The sequence below is a fragment of the Orcinus orca genome, chromosome 15 (assembly GCF_937001465.1).
Source record: "Orcinus orca chromosome 15, mOrcOrc1.1, whole genome shotgun sequence".
Taxonomy (NCBI): Eukaryota; Metazoa; Chordata; class Mammalia; order Artiodactyla; family Delphinidae; genus Orcinus; species Orcinus orca.
The window spans coordinates 43,380,481-43,393,323 of record NC_064573.1 but is presented as its reverse complement, the minus strand read 5'-3'; the positions used below and the strand labels follow the sequence as shown (position 1 = coordinate 43,393,323).

The 12,843-nt window shown below is 38.5% G+C and overlaps 1 long non-coding RNA gene across 1 annotated transcript; it reads right to left on the bottom strand.

Annotated features, from left to right (window-relative positions):
- Positions 1–1,042: 1,042 nt before the first annotated feature.
- Positions 1,043–12,371, bottom strand: LOC125961288 (uncharacterized). The gene is made up of 2 exons (XR_007471737.1): positions 10,703–12,371; positions 1,043–7,923 (listed from the first exon to the last, which is right to left on the bottom strand). It is a non-coding gene; the product is annotated as an uncharacterized LOC125961288 (long non-coding RNA).
- Between the last annotated feature and the right edge of the window lie 472 nt (positions 12,372–12,843).

The window sequence follows — 12,843 nt, the reverse complement described above, 5'->3', positions numbered from 1 at the left end:
TGTGACATGAGATTAATGTTGTTCTCATGCCTACTAAAACAACATTCATTCTGCAGCCCATGGATAAAGGAGTAATTTCGACTTTCAAGTCCTATTATGGAAGAAATACATTTCATAAGGCTGCCATAGATAGTGGTTCCTCTAATGGATCTGGACAAAGTCAATGGAAAGCATTCTGAAAAGGATTCATTATTCTAGATGTCATTAAGAACATTCATGATTCATGGGAAGAGGTCAAAACATCAGCATTAACAGGAGATTGGAAGAAGTTGATTCCAACTCTCATGAATGACTTTGAGAGGTTCAAGACTTCATTGCAGGAAGTAATTGCAGATGTTGTGAGAATTAGAAGTGGAGCCTGGGCTTCCCTGGTGGCGCAGTGGTTGAGAGTCCGCCTGCCGATGCAGGGGACACGGGTTCGTGCCCTGGTCCGGGAGGATCCCACATGCCGCGGAGCGGCTGGGCCCGTGAGCCGTGGCCGCTGAGCCTGCGCGTCCGGAGCCTGTGCTCCGCAACGGGAGAGGCCACAGCAGTGAGAGGACCGCGTACCGCAAAAAAAAAAAGAAAAAAAAGAAAAAAGAAATGGAGCCTGAAGGTGTGGTTGAATTGCTGTAATCTCATGACAAAACTTTAATGGATGAAAAGTTGCTTTTTATGGATTAGCAAAGAAATTGGTACCCTGAAATGGAATCTACTCTTTGTGAAGATTGCTGAAATGCCAACAAAGGATTTAGAATATTCCATACACTTAGTTGTTAAAGCAGTGGCAGGGTTTGAAAAGACTGACTGCAATTTTGAAAGAAGTTCTACTGTAGGTAAAATGCCTTCAAATAGCATTGCATGCTACAGAGAAATCGTTCGTGAAAGGAAGAGTCAGTCGATGAGGCAAACTTCATTTGTTGTCTTATTTTAAGAAATTGCCACGGCCACCCCAACCTTCAGCAACTACCGCCCTGAGCAATCACCCTGAGCATCAACACTGAGGCAAGACCCTCCAGCAGAAAAAAGATTATGACTCAATGAAGGCTCAGATGACAGTTAGTAAATTTTAGTATTTTTTTATTAAGGTAGGTACATTGCTTTTTTAGACATAATGCTATTGCACACTTTAATAGACTACAGTATCACTATAGTGATAACTCTTTTATGCACCAAGAAACAAAAAAATTCCTTGAATTGCTTTATTGCCGTAGTCTGTAACCGAACTCCGAGATACACCTGTATTATAATAGAAATGATATTAGAACACACTAGTTCTTCCTAGGGAGTCAAGGAAGGTTGCAAAGAGGAGAAGCCATTTGAGATGCATTTAAAAAAATAAGAAATAATTTGCCAGACTGAGAAATGAGGCGAGGGCTGGGGGAAAGACATCCCAACAGGATGAAACTACATGAGCACTGTCATAGAGGAATGAAAGGGCTTAGCATTTGGAGAAAGTATATGTAGTTCAGTGGAGAACATGCTGGAAGCTGGAAGTGATGAGGGAAGAGAGGAAGATTTGGGTCAGATATGAAGACTTGAGATACCAAGTAAAGAATAATACTCTTCTAGCCAGTGGCCTGCCCTGCTCACTGGTTTATAGAAATGCAACCTCGTGGAAGCACACGTACAGGGGCTGTCTAGGCAGCTCATTGGGTATTATACTAATGGTTAAGATTCCCAGTTGTCACTCCACTCTCAACTCATTTTCCTCAGGATGGGACTGCGGACAACCCAGAAGAATTTTGGTGCAGTTTCCAGCACTAGCTCTGTTACATCGGGACCCTATGACTGTTTGCATAAAGAGCTGTCTTTCTCAGACAACCTATGCATTCTTCCTTATAGGAGATGCATGTGTTGGTATTTATTGACCTACAGAAGCTATTTGAACCCCATTCAACTAACTTACCCCTTTAAATAACTGATCTAACAGGCTAAAGGACCTGAATACCCATACAGAATGTACCTTTGCTGCACCTGTTTTGTTGGTTCTTGTTTCCAGCTGTTATGAGAGGACCTCCTTTCCCTACAAAATCTATCCTGCACCCCAGCTATGTCTAGAACACCCAGAATTCCCAAGATGTCTCATACATGTTCATGAACGTGTCCACCCGAACATTCCATATGACATCTACCATTTTCTTCCTCTCCTCGCTGGCCTCTTCCAATGACGTTTGCTCCAAGGGGCTACAGCGCTCAGAGATAAGCCACTTTTACATTATTATCATCACCTTCTGTGATATATCATTGTCTCCTCCTGGAATCCTCAAAATGTAGAAGCTACAATGGGTTCTGCAAAGAAGAGTTATTAAGACTTTTCTTTCCTATTGGGAGCCATGTTTTAGTGTTGCCAGTAATTAGTGTTTATAGGTTTTACTGACGATATCATTTCAGTTTTACATTCAAACCCTCCTTTTCCAATGGAAACAGGTATGCACTGAGGTCAAGAGGCAGACTGATACATGAACAACATGGTGTATTCATGATTGTTTCTACTTCTCAGACAACCAATGCTTTGTTTCCTAGACCAAACTTGTCTTCCTGACTGTCTTCACAGGTAAGCATCTCTCCCAGGTAGCTCATCAGTCCCTCATGCATGCCTAAATTTCTGATGAGCCCGTCCACACATAATGAACCCAGAGGCACACAACTGGGTGGCAGGAAGGGAGCTTTCCTTGTACTTCAGTCCATGTCTCCCCCATGTCAGCAGCCCTTGCCTTTGAGGAAGAGCCACAAAAGGGGAGAACACAGTTAATGTAGTTATATATTTATTCACTGAAATTACCAAATTCTAAAAGAGCTTTCTATGAAAAAATGCTTTAAAAGCTCTAACATGAAAAAATATATATCATTTTATTTATCTCCCTTTAGCATCCTTTGAAACGTTTAAAAATAATCAAGTGGAGTCATTTACAAAAGATACAGTGATAATCAACATGAGGTCAGGAGGAGAGACAGAGACTTCATGTACTGGAAGCAGACAAGCATAGCGTGGCCCAGGAGCAAAGCCTTGTCCTGGGAGAGTGAAGCACACTTGAGAACAGGACAGTGTGTGTCACTCAGAGTTCTTCCTGCCCTGCCCATGCCTGAGATTTAAGGAGACAGTGGTACAGAAACTTTCACCTTTGAAAGATGCTACAACGCATCATTAATTTGATGTCCTTCCATAATAAAAGAGGGTGACATTCTCTTTTCCTCTCCCCAGACCACTGCATCATGGGATCCAATTTTTTTTAGCGGGAGAGGAGGCACTGTCTGGGCAAGGGCAGTGGTGCACTTGGCATCACCAGATGTGCTCATGAACGCTTTGATGAAATCCTCCAAGAAATCTCGGAAATGCTTGGGGGTTCGGAGGGGAGTCTATTTGCGATCGAGGGGCAAGTATTAGTAGATAGGGACGCTGTCTGACAAAAGATCAATTACAATGAAAAGAACCAGAACTACTTATCCACCCCTTTTTCCCACAGTCTGTTCTTTATTGCCTCTCTATCATTCGTTTATCAGTTTTAGTATAACTATAACCTTTGGCATATTTCCTGGGTGGTTCACTGTCTCCTCAGAAAAGTCCCTGAACAGATTGTACCGAAAAGCACATCATTGCCCTTTGTGCTTCTTCAATTCACTACGAACATGACAACCGGACAAAGTTCCTCGTCAGCTACAGAAACCCAGTTTTGGACTTTATGAATGCAGCAGCAGCGTTTTGTTCTTATATACTGCCTCCGGTACAATTTAGTCCCATTAGCTCTTAATTGGCTTACAAGCAGTGCCTAAAACACATCACCTTGAGTCATAAGGATTCTAGCGACAGGATCCTTAACTCAACTGACTCCAACCTTTCCTTATCTCTTCCCTCAACTCCTTTCACCACTTCACCCCTCTCACAACTACCCCTCTATCATCTCCCAGAAAGTGTGCAAGAGTGCCAGCCTCTCAGAACCACATTTCACGCCATGCAAGCGTTAGCTTACTTAAAAGTTTCTTTTCTCCCTTCTCTCAACCTGCCTCCTTTCAAGAACCGAACATGTTTAATCTCAGCAGAGCCTCTCCACCCTTTCTACAGCCCAACCCAGAGTCTGAGCACAAGTTGCTGCACGCTCTGGGCTTCCCCTCCTCCACCCAGTTGTACCTCTCCACCCACCGCCTCTGTCCCCCGCCCAGTCTACACCTGGATGCGATCCCTGCTCTCCCAAGCTACTTACACCATTATCTTCACCACTCCCCATCCCAAAAGCCAATCTTACTGCTCGTTGTTCACTAGATGGGAAAAAAACCTTAGACAGCACCCAAGTAACTTTTAGCAGTTGAGGAGGAATTCAGATGCTCTAGACAGCCACTTTCAATCCTTCAAGCATAACCCATCACAAAAAATATTTTATATACTGATCCAGTACATACACACATATACTGAAGAATACATAAATTAATACAATACACCAGAGGAAATAACAGGGCATACCAAGTCTATCATCATCACAGAATTAACTTACATCAATTCAATCACACCTTTTAAAAAACTGGAAACTTACATGGCAGGTGTGTACTCTTTATTATATTCTGTACATTTCTGTGTTATAATGATGATAACTGACACTTATTCAGTACTTACTCTGTGCTTGGCATGTATATTAAATCATGAAATTCTTCTAACGATATGAGGTAGACCCTGGTATTAGCCCTACTTTACCAATAAGGAAACTGAGACACAGAGAAGTGAACTAACTTTCCCAGGGTCACAGGGATTGGAAATGACCAGACTAGGATTTGAAACCAGCCTGCCATACTCTGGGACAAGTGCCCTGCCCTCCTACATTAGACATGTGTAACTTTAAGTCACTACGTAGGGTTATGCTCACAAAACAAAGTATATTGTTGTTGATGAATAATTTAAAGATTTTTATAGGTTAACATCAATGATTCTGGTTCCATCCACTTACTTTACAATAATCTTACTCCCTGCAGGGTGAAATTCATAATGCAATAAATTGATGTTAATAATTAATATAATGTTTCTAGTTAAATATAAAGCACTTTTAGTAAATTCCATTTCTAGATCTTGGGACTGATTGATATTATGAATAGAATGCAAAAGACTTGAAACAGTAATTTACTAGTGCATCTTTCTATTCTTTTAAACAGAAAGGGGAAAACACTTACGTTAATGCCACCATTGTCAATTGAAAAACACCTAAAAAACCCCACCTCTACAAAGCCGTAACTATGTGCTAGTGTCCAGGCAATCTTAAAATTATAAGCCTTGGAAAACTTAACAAAGACCAACTTCTTTCACTCAACAGAAAAAAAACAATAACAAAGTTTTATTGTTATTTTATCAATAACAATTTTATCAATTATTAGCTAAAATCTTCATTCTTTTTATAATTGTGAGGATAATATAACTCTTTTGGTTCCTTTAATTCTAGGAATGCCTGAGTAGTATCTTTATCCATCACCCTGATGGTCAGGATAGGTTGTAATAGTTTCAATCTTATATCTCAGGGGTATTTTTTTCTGTCTTAATAAAAATGGTTAAATTTATGAAATCTTACATTGAGAGTCTACGCCAGTGTAGAAAGAAAAGCACTAAAGGCGTCAAAGACATGAGCTGATCTTGGACAAGTCTGTTTTGCCATCTCAGGCCCTCACGTCTCTTTTGTGAACTGAAGTGGTAGACCAGGCAATAATTATGGTTGTTTGCAAAAATTTGATTATTCCAAAAATATATTGAGTTCAAAAAATATATATATATATTGAGTTCATATTGTATGCTAAGCACTCGGGTATAAAAAAGTAATCATTTATAATCACATAAGATAGAAAAGTTTACCACACAAAAAATCATCAGAATTATGCATTATGATGAGAATTAACCTTGCAGCTTCACCTAATGCAATTCTAAAGTTCCCTTCCTCTTAAATTTACAAGAAAATGTAATTATAAAAATACTTATTTCCTAGAATCACAAACTGTTAGAACTAGAAGGAGCCTCATTTTGTTTAATGTAACATAACATTTCCACTTCGTGGAAAAGAACTCTGCCACCCAGAAATATGTCACCCTTGCTCAAGGTATGACTTACTTAAAAATGAGTGGTAGGAGGGCTTAAAAAATAACCACAATTTTCCTCAAATATTGCCAAGGAAAACTCATGTTTAATATCACAAAATTTTAAATAGGACTTTTAAAATTCAGTTTGTCTTCTGTATGTTTCCATGCCTTTGAAGTATTTGAAATACTTTGTCTTCAAAACTAAGTTCTATGTGAGTAATTTAAGTTGGTACCGAGAATAACGAGTATGTCTGTGAAGTTATACTAGTTGGTCACACCCACCAGAAAAAGAAGTTTAACATGTTCTTGCTGAGAACATAAATTTATTAGACTTATTAATTTAGCAAAGTATTAATACAAAGCACCTGTGGCAGGTGGTAAGCTAAAAGACAGCAATGGACATGGGAATGATGGTCAAATCCACAAGTGTGATTCAAGTTCAACATGTGCATCTACACGGGCTGAGTGTGAGATCACATTTACGGTTATGGTCAGAGCTGGGAGGTATCTCTGAAGGGCCAAAATGGAGTTAGGCAGTAAAAGAAAGTCCATTCAGGTTCTAGTAGTGTCTCTAATTTCAAAATCATTTTGAAATCAAAGTACTATTTAAATCAAATATTCACCCCAACTTAGAGAATTCTATGACCATACATCACCACTTTGTCCCAATACTACTTTCAGGTGGGGGTCTGGGAAACTCTAGTGTGTATCAACCTTACAATTTATCAACTGTCAAAGTACAGGAAGGTCATTACCTGGCTGGATCCTGCAAATACCGTCTTGATGTATTAATAGCCCCTAGTAAGCAACAGGCTCTTAATTCAGTATCTACACAGTTAGGTTGAAAAGATGGATAAACTGTCACAATCTACTCATTTGTTCATTGCTATCAAGTATTGGCTGGTTGTAGACATAATCCAGACTACTGAAGCATCCACTTATCTTTCAGCAAGTTTTGATAATCTTTAATTTTAAGTGCCACAACATCCTGAAATTCAAAGACAATTAAATCAACTAAAAAAAAAACCCCAAAACAAAAAAAAACTTGTATACAACTATTCATAGAAGCATTATTCATAACAGTCAAAAAAGTTGAAGCAACCCACTGTTCATCAACTGATGAATAGATAAATACAATGTGGTATACCATATAATGGAATATTATTCAGCAATAAAAATGAATGAGGGATGTTAACTAAACTTACTGTGGTGATCACTTCTTGATATATACAAATATTGAATCATGTTGTACACCTGAAACTAACATAATATTATATGTCAATTATACCTCAATAAAAATAGATAAATAAAGGAATGAAGTATAAATAAATAATAAAATAAAGCACAAAGACAGTTAAATAAACTATATATAAGATCCCTAAAAAGAAAGATGTCTTAAAAGATGGTGAATGATTCATTTCATAATGCGTGCAAAAGTAGTGAATGTTTCATTTAAAATACACTTTAAATTTAGGAGTTAAGGAGGTTTTCAAGTACTTTCATTAACTTTGAAAGTCTTTTGGTCTGCTACCTCTATTGCAGTAAAATACATATGGCAGATAATCACACTACCAGAATTTGTTTTATATTCAGTTTTTATTTTCAGTGCTTATATTCTATTACTAATTGTAAATATAAAACAATATATTTTTTTTCTCTTGGCTGCATTGGGTCTTCATTGCTATGCACAGGCTTTCTCTGGTTGTGGTGAGTGGGGCTACTCTTCCTTGCAGTGCGCGGCCTTCTCATTGCTGTGGCTTCTCTTGCTGCAGAGCATGGGCTCTAGGCACACGGGCTCAGTAGTTGTGGCTCGCAGGCTCAGTAGTTGTGGTGCGTGGGCTTAGTTGCTCCTCAGCATGTGGGATCTTCCTGGACCAGGGCTTGAACCCGTGTCCCCTGCATTGGCAGGAGGATTCTTAACCACTGCACCACCAGAGAAGTCTTAAAACAATATTACTAGTGATTATTTCAATAAATTTATTAATTTTTGAACTTTGGAAAATTTAAAACTATTTAACATTTTTGCATCAAACATGTGGTTTAAGAGGGTAATTCAAGTATCAGGTCAAAGAGCAACTTCGAGGAAATCTAAGCATCTTTCCAGTTTTGCAATAAAGAAAAAATTTTTGCTGCATCCATTTTTTCCTGCATTCATACTTGAAGACCATATTATTTATCAGGGTCAATAACATTTTATTTGAAACATTAACAACTTTATGTAAATTAATGAGAAAAGTAAACTCATTGCAAAAAAGTAATTTATCAGTATATCTTCCTAAATGGTTAATCGTCCCAATATTTGTCAGGGTTTTATGCAAAATTCTGTGCTAGATACAATATTGAATACCTGGTTGTAGGCACTCAATAAATACTAGTGGAATAAATGAAAGAATAATATTAAATTCTCAAAGACTCTTGGAAAATTCCTTGCAGGTGAAAAAAAGAATATTAAGGAATTACTCATTATTTGTTTTAAAATAAACATGGCTTAGGCTCATGTTAACAGTTTAGTGGTCAGTGGTTCTTAGCAGTTTCTGTTTTTAAGGTATACAGCTCTCCTTTTAAATATTTGTATAGTTTGCATTTATATAAAAGCTTTTTACTGGATAGTAATACCATTAATTAAATCTGTCAAGAAAATACTCAATTACTATAGTTATAGTTAATTAATTTTATTTGTATTTTATTAATTTTACAAATAGGATAATTTTCATAAATATATGAACTATTTGATAAATATTTGAAAATTCAAACTAATTTTTGGAATTATCACTGTTTAAATAATAAATGGATAATATATAAATTTGGATCTATCTATTTAGTCTACAGACAATGATGGGAAACTGTAAGATATCAGAGGCTCCTTGCAATAATTTCAGCCTGCCAAGTTCCTGGCTTACAGATTGGGCTACACTGACCTAAGGAAAATAGATAATATAAATATATTAATAAAGCAATACTGTCATTTTCTCCACAAGGGCATAATGCTCTTTGAACTGTGACCTTCTTATGGATATGTTGGATCTCCAACACCTAGCATAGCATCTGATACATAATCAAAACACAATCCCAGTTTATTGCATGAATAAATTATTGAATTTCATTAATTGGTGTCTATAAATTCATTATCCATCACTTTCCCAAAATATTCCACTGACAGAAATTTTTTTTTGTTTTAATAGTTGATGGGTGTTTTGTTTTGTTTTGTTTTGTTTTTTGCGGTACGCGGGCCTCTCACTGTTGTGGCCTCTCCCGTTGTGGAGCACAGGCTCCGGACACGCAGGCTCAGCAGCCATGGCTCACGGGCCCAGCCGCTCCGTGGAATGTGGGATCTTCCTGGACCGGGGCACGAACCCGTGTCCCCTGCCTCGGCAGGCGGACTCTCAACCACTGCGCCACCAGGGAAGCCCGATGGGTGTTCATATACCAAGTATGAGTTAGGACCTGAGCATAGGTGGAAGAGGGGCATTTTGAGGAGCAGGTGGAATGCCTGCTGGCTCATGGACCACACCACGCTGGGGATGTGGTCCTATTTGTACCCCCTGCCTCACAAAAAAGAAGGCCTCTGAGAAATGCTCTCTTTAAAGAAGAACTAACTGCTGAAGTCAAACTGCTTTTTATGAAACATCCTGTCATGGAGGAACCCCGGCCCTAGCAGGCTTTAAAAGTAAGGTCATATTCAGTGCCCAAAAGCCCCTGTTTCTAGAATTAGGAAGAAAAGCCTGTGGAGATTTCACAATGTAATATCTAGCCCCATGAGACTTTTTCTAACTCTAAAAGTCTTGACAATAAACAAAAGACAATGAGAGGAGAATCTTTAGTATAGTGTGAGGAGTTTACAGCAAAGACATACACACCAACACACATGTACACACACACAGAGGCTGAGATCATCCATCCTCCAGAAGGAAGATACAAAACAGATAAACAACAGTAATAAATTGCTAAACAAATATTTGAAGAGCAATATCCAGTATTTAAGAGAGTTGTTTTAGATTCTGGTTGTATAAATAAAATGGGCATGAAACTTTCCCATCCAGAGTCTCATCCTCAACTTGTGGTGAGGAGAAGCAACTTATCACAGGGCATCTTAAGATGCTTCACAGATTAGTAACTTAAACCAACTGTTGAACAAACACCAGAAGAGTAGTGCTTGGCCTTCAGAAAAATAATTCTCATGTGGGCTGATGCGAACAAGTGAGTGATGGCTGCAAAGACACCTGCCATGGTGTGTACCGATGAGGCAATGGTTGAGGGAAGGCCACGCCTGTGGGGACCTTTGCAACCCACTCTATAGCAGAAAAAGGAAGTTCACCCTTGTTTCCACTTCGAGTAAAACAAAGCACAGCCAGTTAGAGTAGAGCTAACCCAAAGACCAAAGACCAATTACTTGCCAAATTCTGTCTCTTTCAACTCTCCAGGCTTTGGCTCACTGACTTTAGCACAATCTACTCCCTGTAGGATGCTGCACTTCCCCCAACCCCATGTCCCATCCCTCTCCATCTACAGACATCCTCCACATCCCATCAGGATTCATCTCAAATGCTGACTCCTTTATTAAGACCCTTCTCACTCTTTAAAGCAGATTAGTGTTTGCTCTTTACTCTTCTCCTAGAGAATCTTGTACAAACCTCTATTACAGAAGTTGTCATGTGACATTGTAATTCATTTTTACCTGCATATATTCTCCCATTAGACTGTGTTAGTTAACAGCACACAGACCTCACTTATCTTCGTATCCTCAGATCCTTGCCCAGTGTGTGCTCAGTGAATACTGGTTGATGCTTCGGTGCCAGTGAGTATGACTCTCCCTGATCCCTGGCAGCCTCCACTGAGACTGCTCAGGTTATCACCAGCAACCCCTCCTGCTGGCGGCAAGGTTAGCACTACCTCCTTTCCCTCCGGTGTTCTCAAGGATTCTTGAAGCCGTGTCCTTATCACCTTCTTCAGAATTTTTAGATAGTTGAGGTTTGGGTGAAATGGGGCCGAGATTATTCAAGGAGAGGGAAGAACTACCTGGGTATCATTAACAAAATAAAGACCAGGAAGCAACGTTCTGGAATTTGGAAAACTATCCATCGTCAGGCTCAGATGACTTCTTACAAAACCATTCATCACCTGGCTTCTGCTTGTATTTCTGGTTTTATCCCTCACCAAGTCCCATCACAGACTTTGTTTCACCTCTATGGAACTGCCTAATTCACCATGATTTCTCATGCCCTCATTTAATTCCCATAAACTCTTGCCTATTATACAGACATCATTATCTCCATTTTTCAAATGAGAAAACTGAGACTCTTGGAAAGTGATTGATTTGGCCAAAGTCATGCAGTGGAAGATCCAGGATTTGATCTCAACTTGTCTGACTCCAAAGTTTGTCTTCTTTGCCTCTATGTCAAGCAATTTCCCCTTATTAACAGAAACACTCAGATTGTTCTCCATTGCTGAAAATGTCAGAAACTGGCAATAACAACTTAAATCATAGAATACCCCCAGGATCATTGTGTCTGTACTCATTTGTGTAACAGTTGTGATATATGCACCAAGACAGTTTAGGAATAAAATCTTGTTAGCTAAGCTTCTATGTCAGAGGTTCTTGAACTTTAAGGTACATCCAGTCCACTTTGGACACTAACTAAAAATATAATTGTCTGGCTCCCACTCTCTAGAAATATGGATTTAGTAAATATAAAATAAGGCCTGAGAATCAACATTTTAAGAACATTTTGAGACACAGTTTTCTATATACTCTTTATTTAATTTGCAAGGAATCAAACTTAACACCTCTGAATGGAAGTAAATATGTTTGATGGTAAAAACTTTCATAAGATCTTGCAGTTACTCCTTGATGTGATTAGTCCAAGAAAAGAGTTGGTGATATAATATTGACACATGATTTCTGATAGAACTGGGCATTTCTCTTATTCTTAGTTCACAATCAATGCAGATTTTTCTGGGTGTTCTTCTCACTGACTCTAAGTCCACAGTTCTGTGACTCATACTAGTTTGACTGCTTGGATGTGCAGTTCCAGGGGTTGGTCATCAGCATTTCATACTAACTAGTGGATTATATAATGGAATTTTGATGATGTTTGCAGTTGCTTGAGTTGAAAAACCCTCCCAAGAACCAGACACATGTTTTAAAAACCTGTTCCCATGTTTCTTGTTGTTAATTTTGTCGTAATTGCCAAAGAATATGCACTGCTCACTGACTGCAACAGCAAATTTATTTTGGAACTCCCCAATGGCATGAAAATGAAAAAAAAAATCACTGCTTGAGATCAAGTGATGAGAAAATGGTTACAACAGATACTAATTTCTTTTCAAGATGTTGTGATGGAAGTAACTGTCGGATGAGTTTAGAAAAATGCTGTAAGAACTAGGGTGGCAGAATTTCTTTAAAATAGGGCTTTAATTCAATTTAACTTAAAATGTTTATTGAGTATTTATGGGACCCCAGGCAACACTAAGGAAGCAGAGGGAAGAAGATACGCTCCCCAACTTTAAGGAGATTTTAATTTCTTAAGAAACATGTACATAGTATCTAGAATATAATTCATATCATCATAAACACCAGTTCTTACGCATGCCACACGCTAAGCCTTGTGAACTTGTTCCACTTCTAACATTTAAATTCTAGTAAAGTTTTAGGACCACAACTTATTATTCTTCCATAAATCTCATTCATTTGCTCCTAATACATATGTCTTTGATCTCATGAGACCTCCATACCCTGATACCCTGCATTTCTCCAAAATTAATCACTCATGTGATCTGTTCCTCATTCCCTTCTTCCCTTTCCAGAACATACTCCAT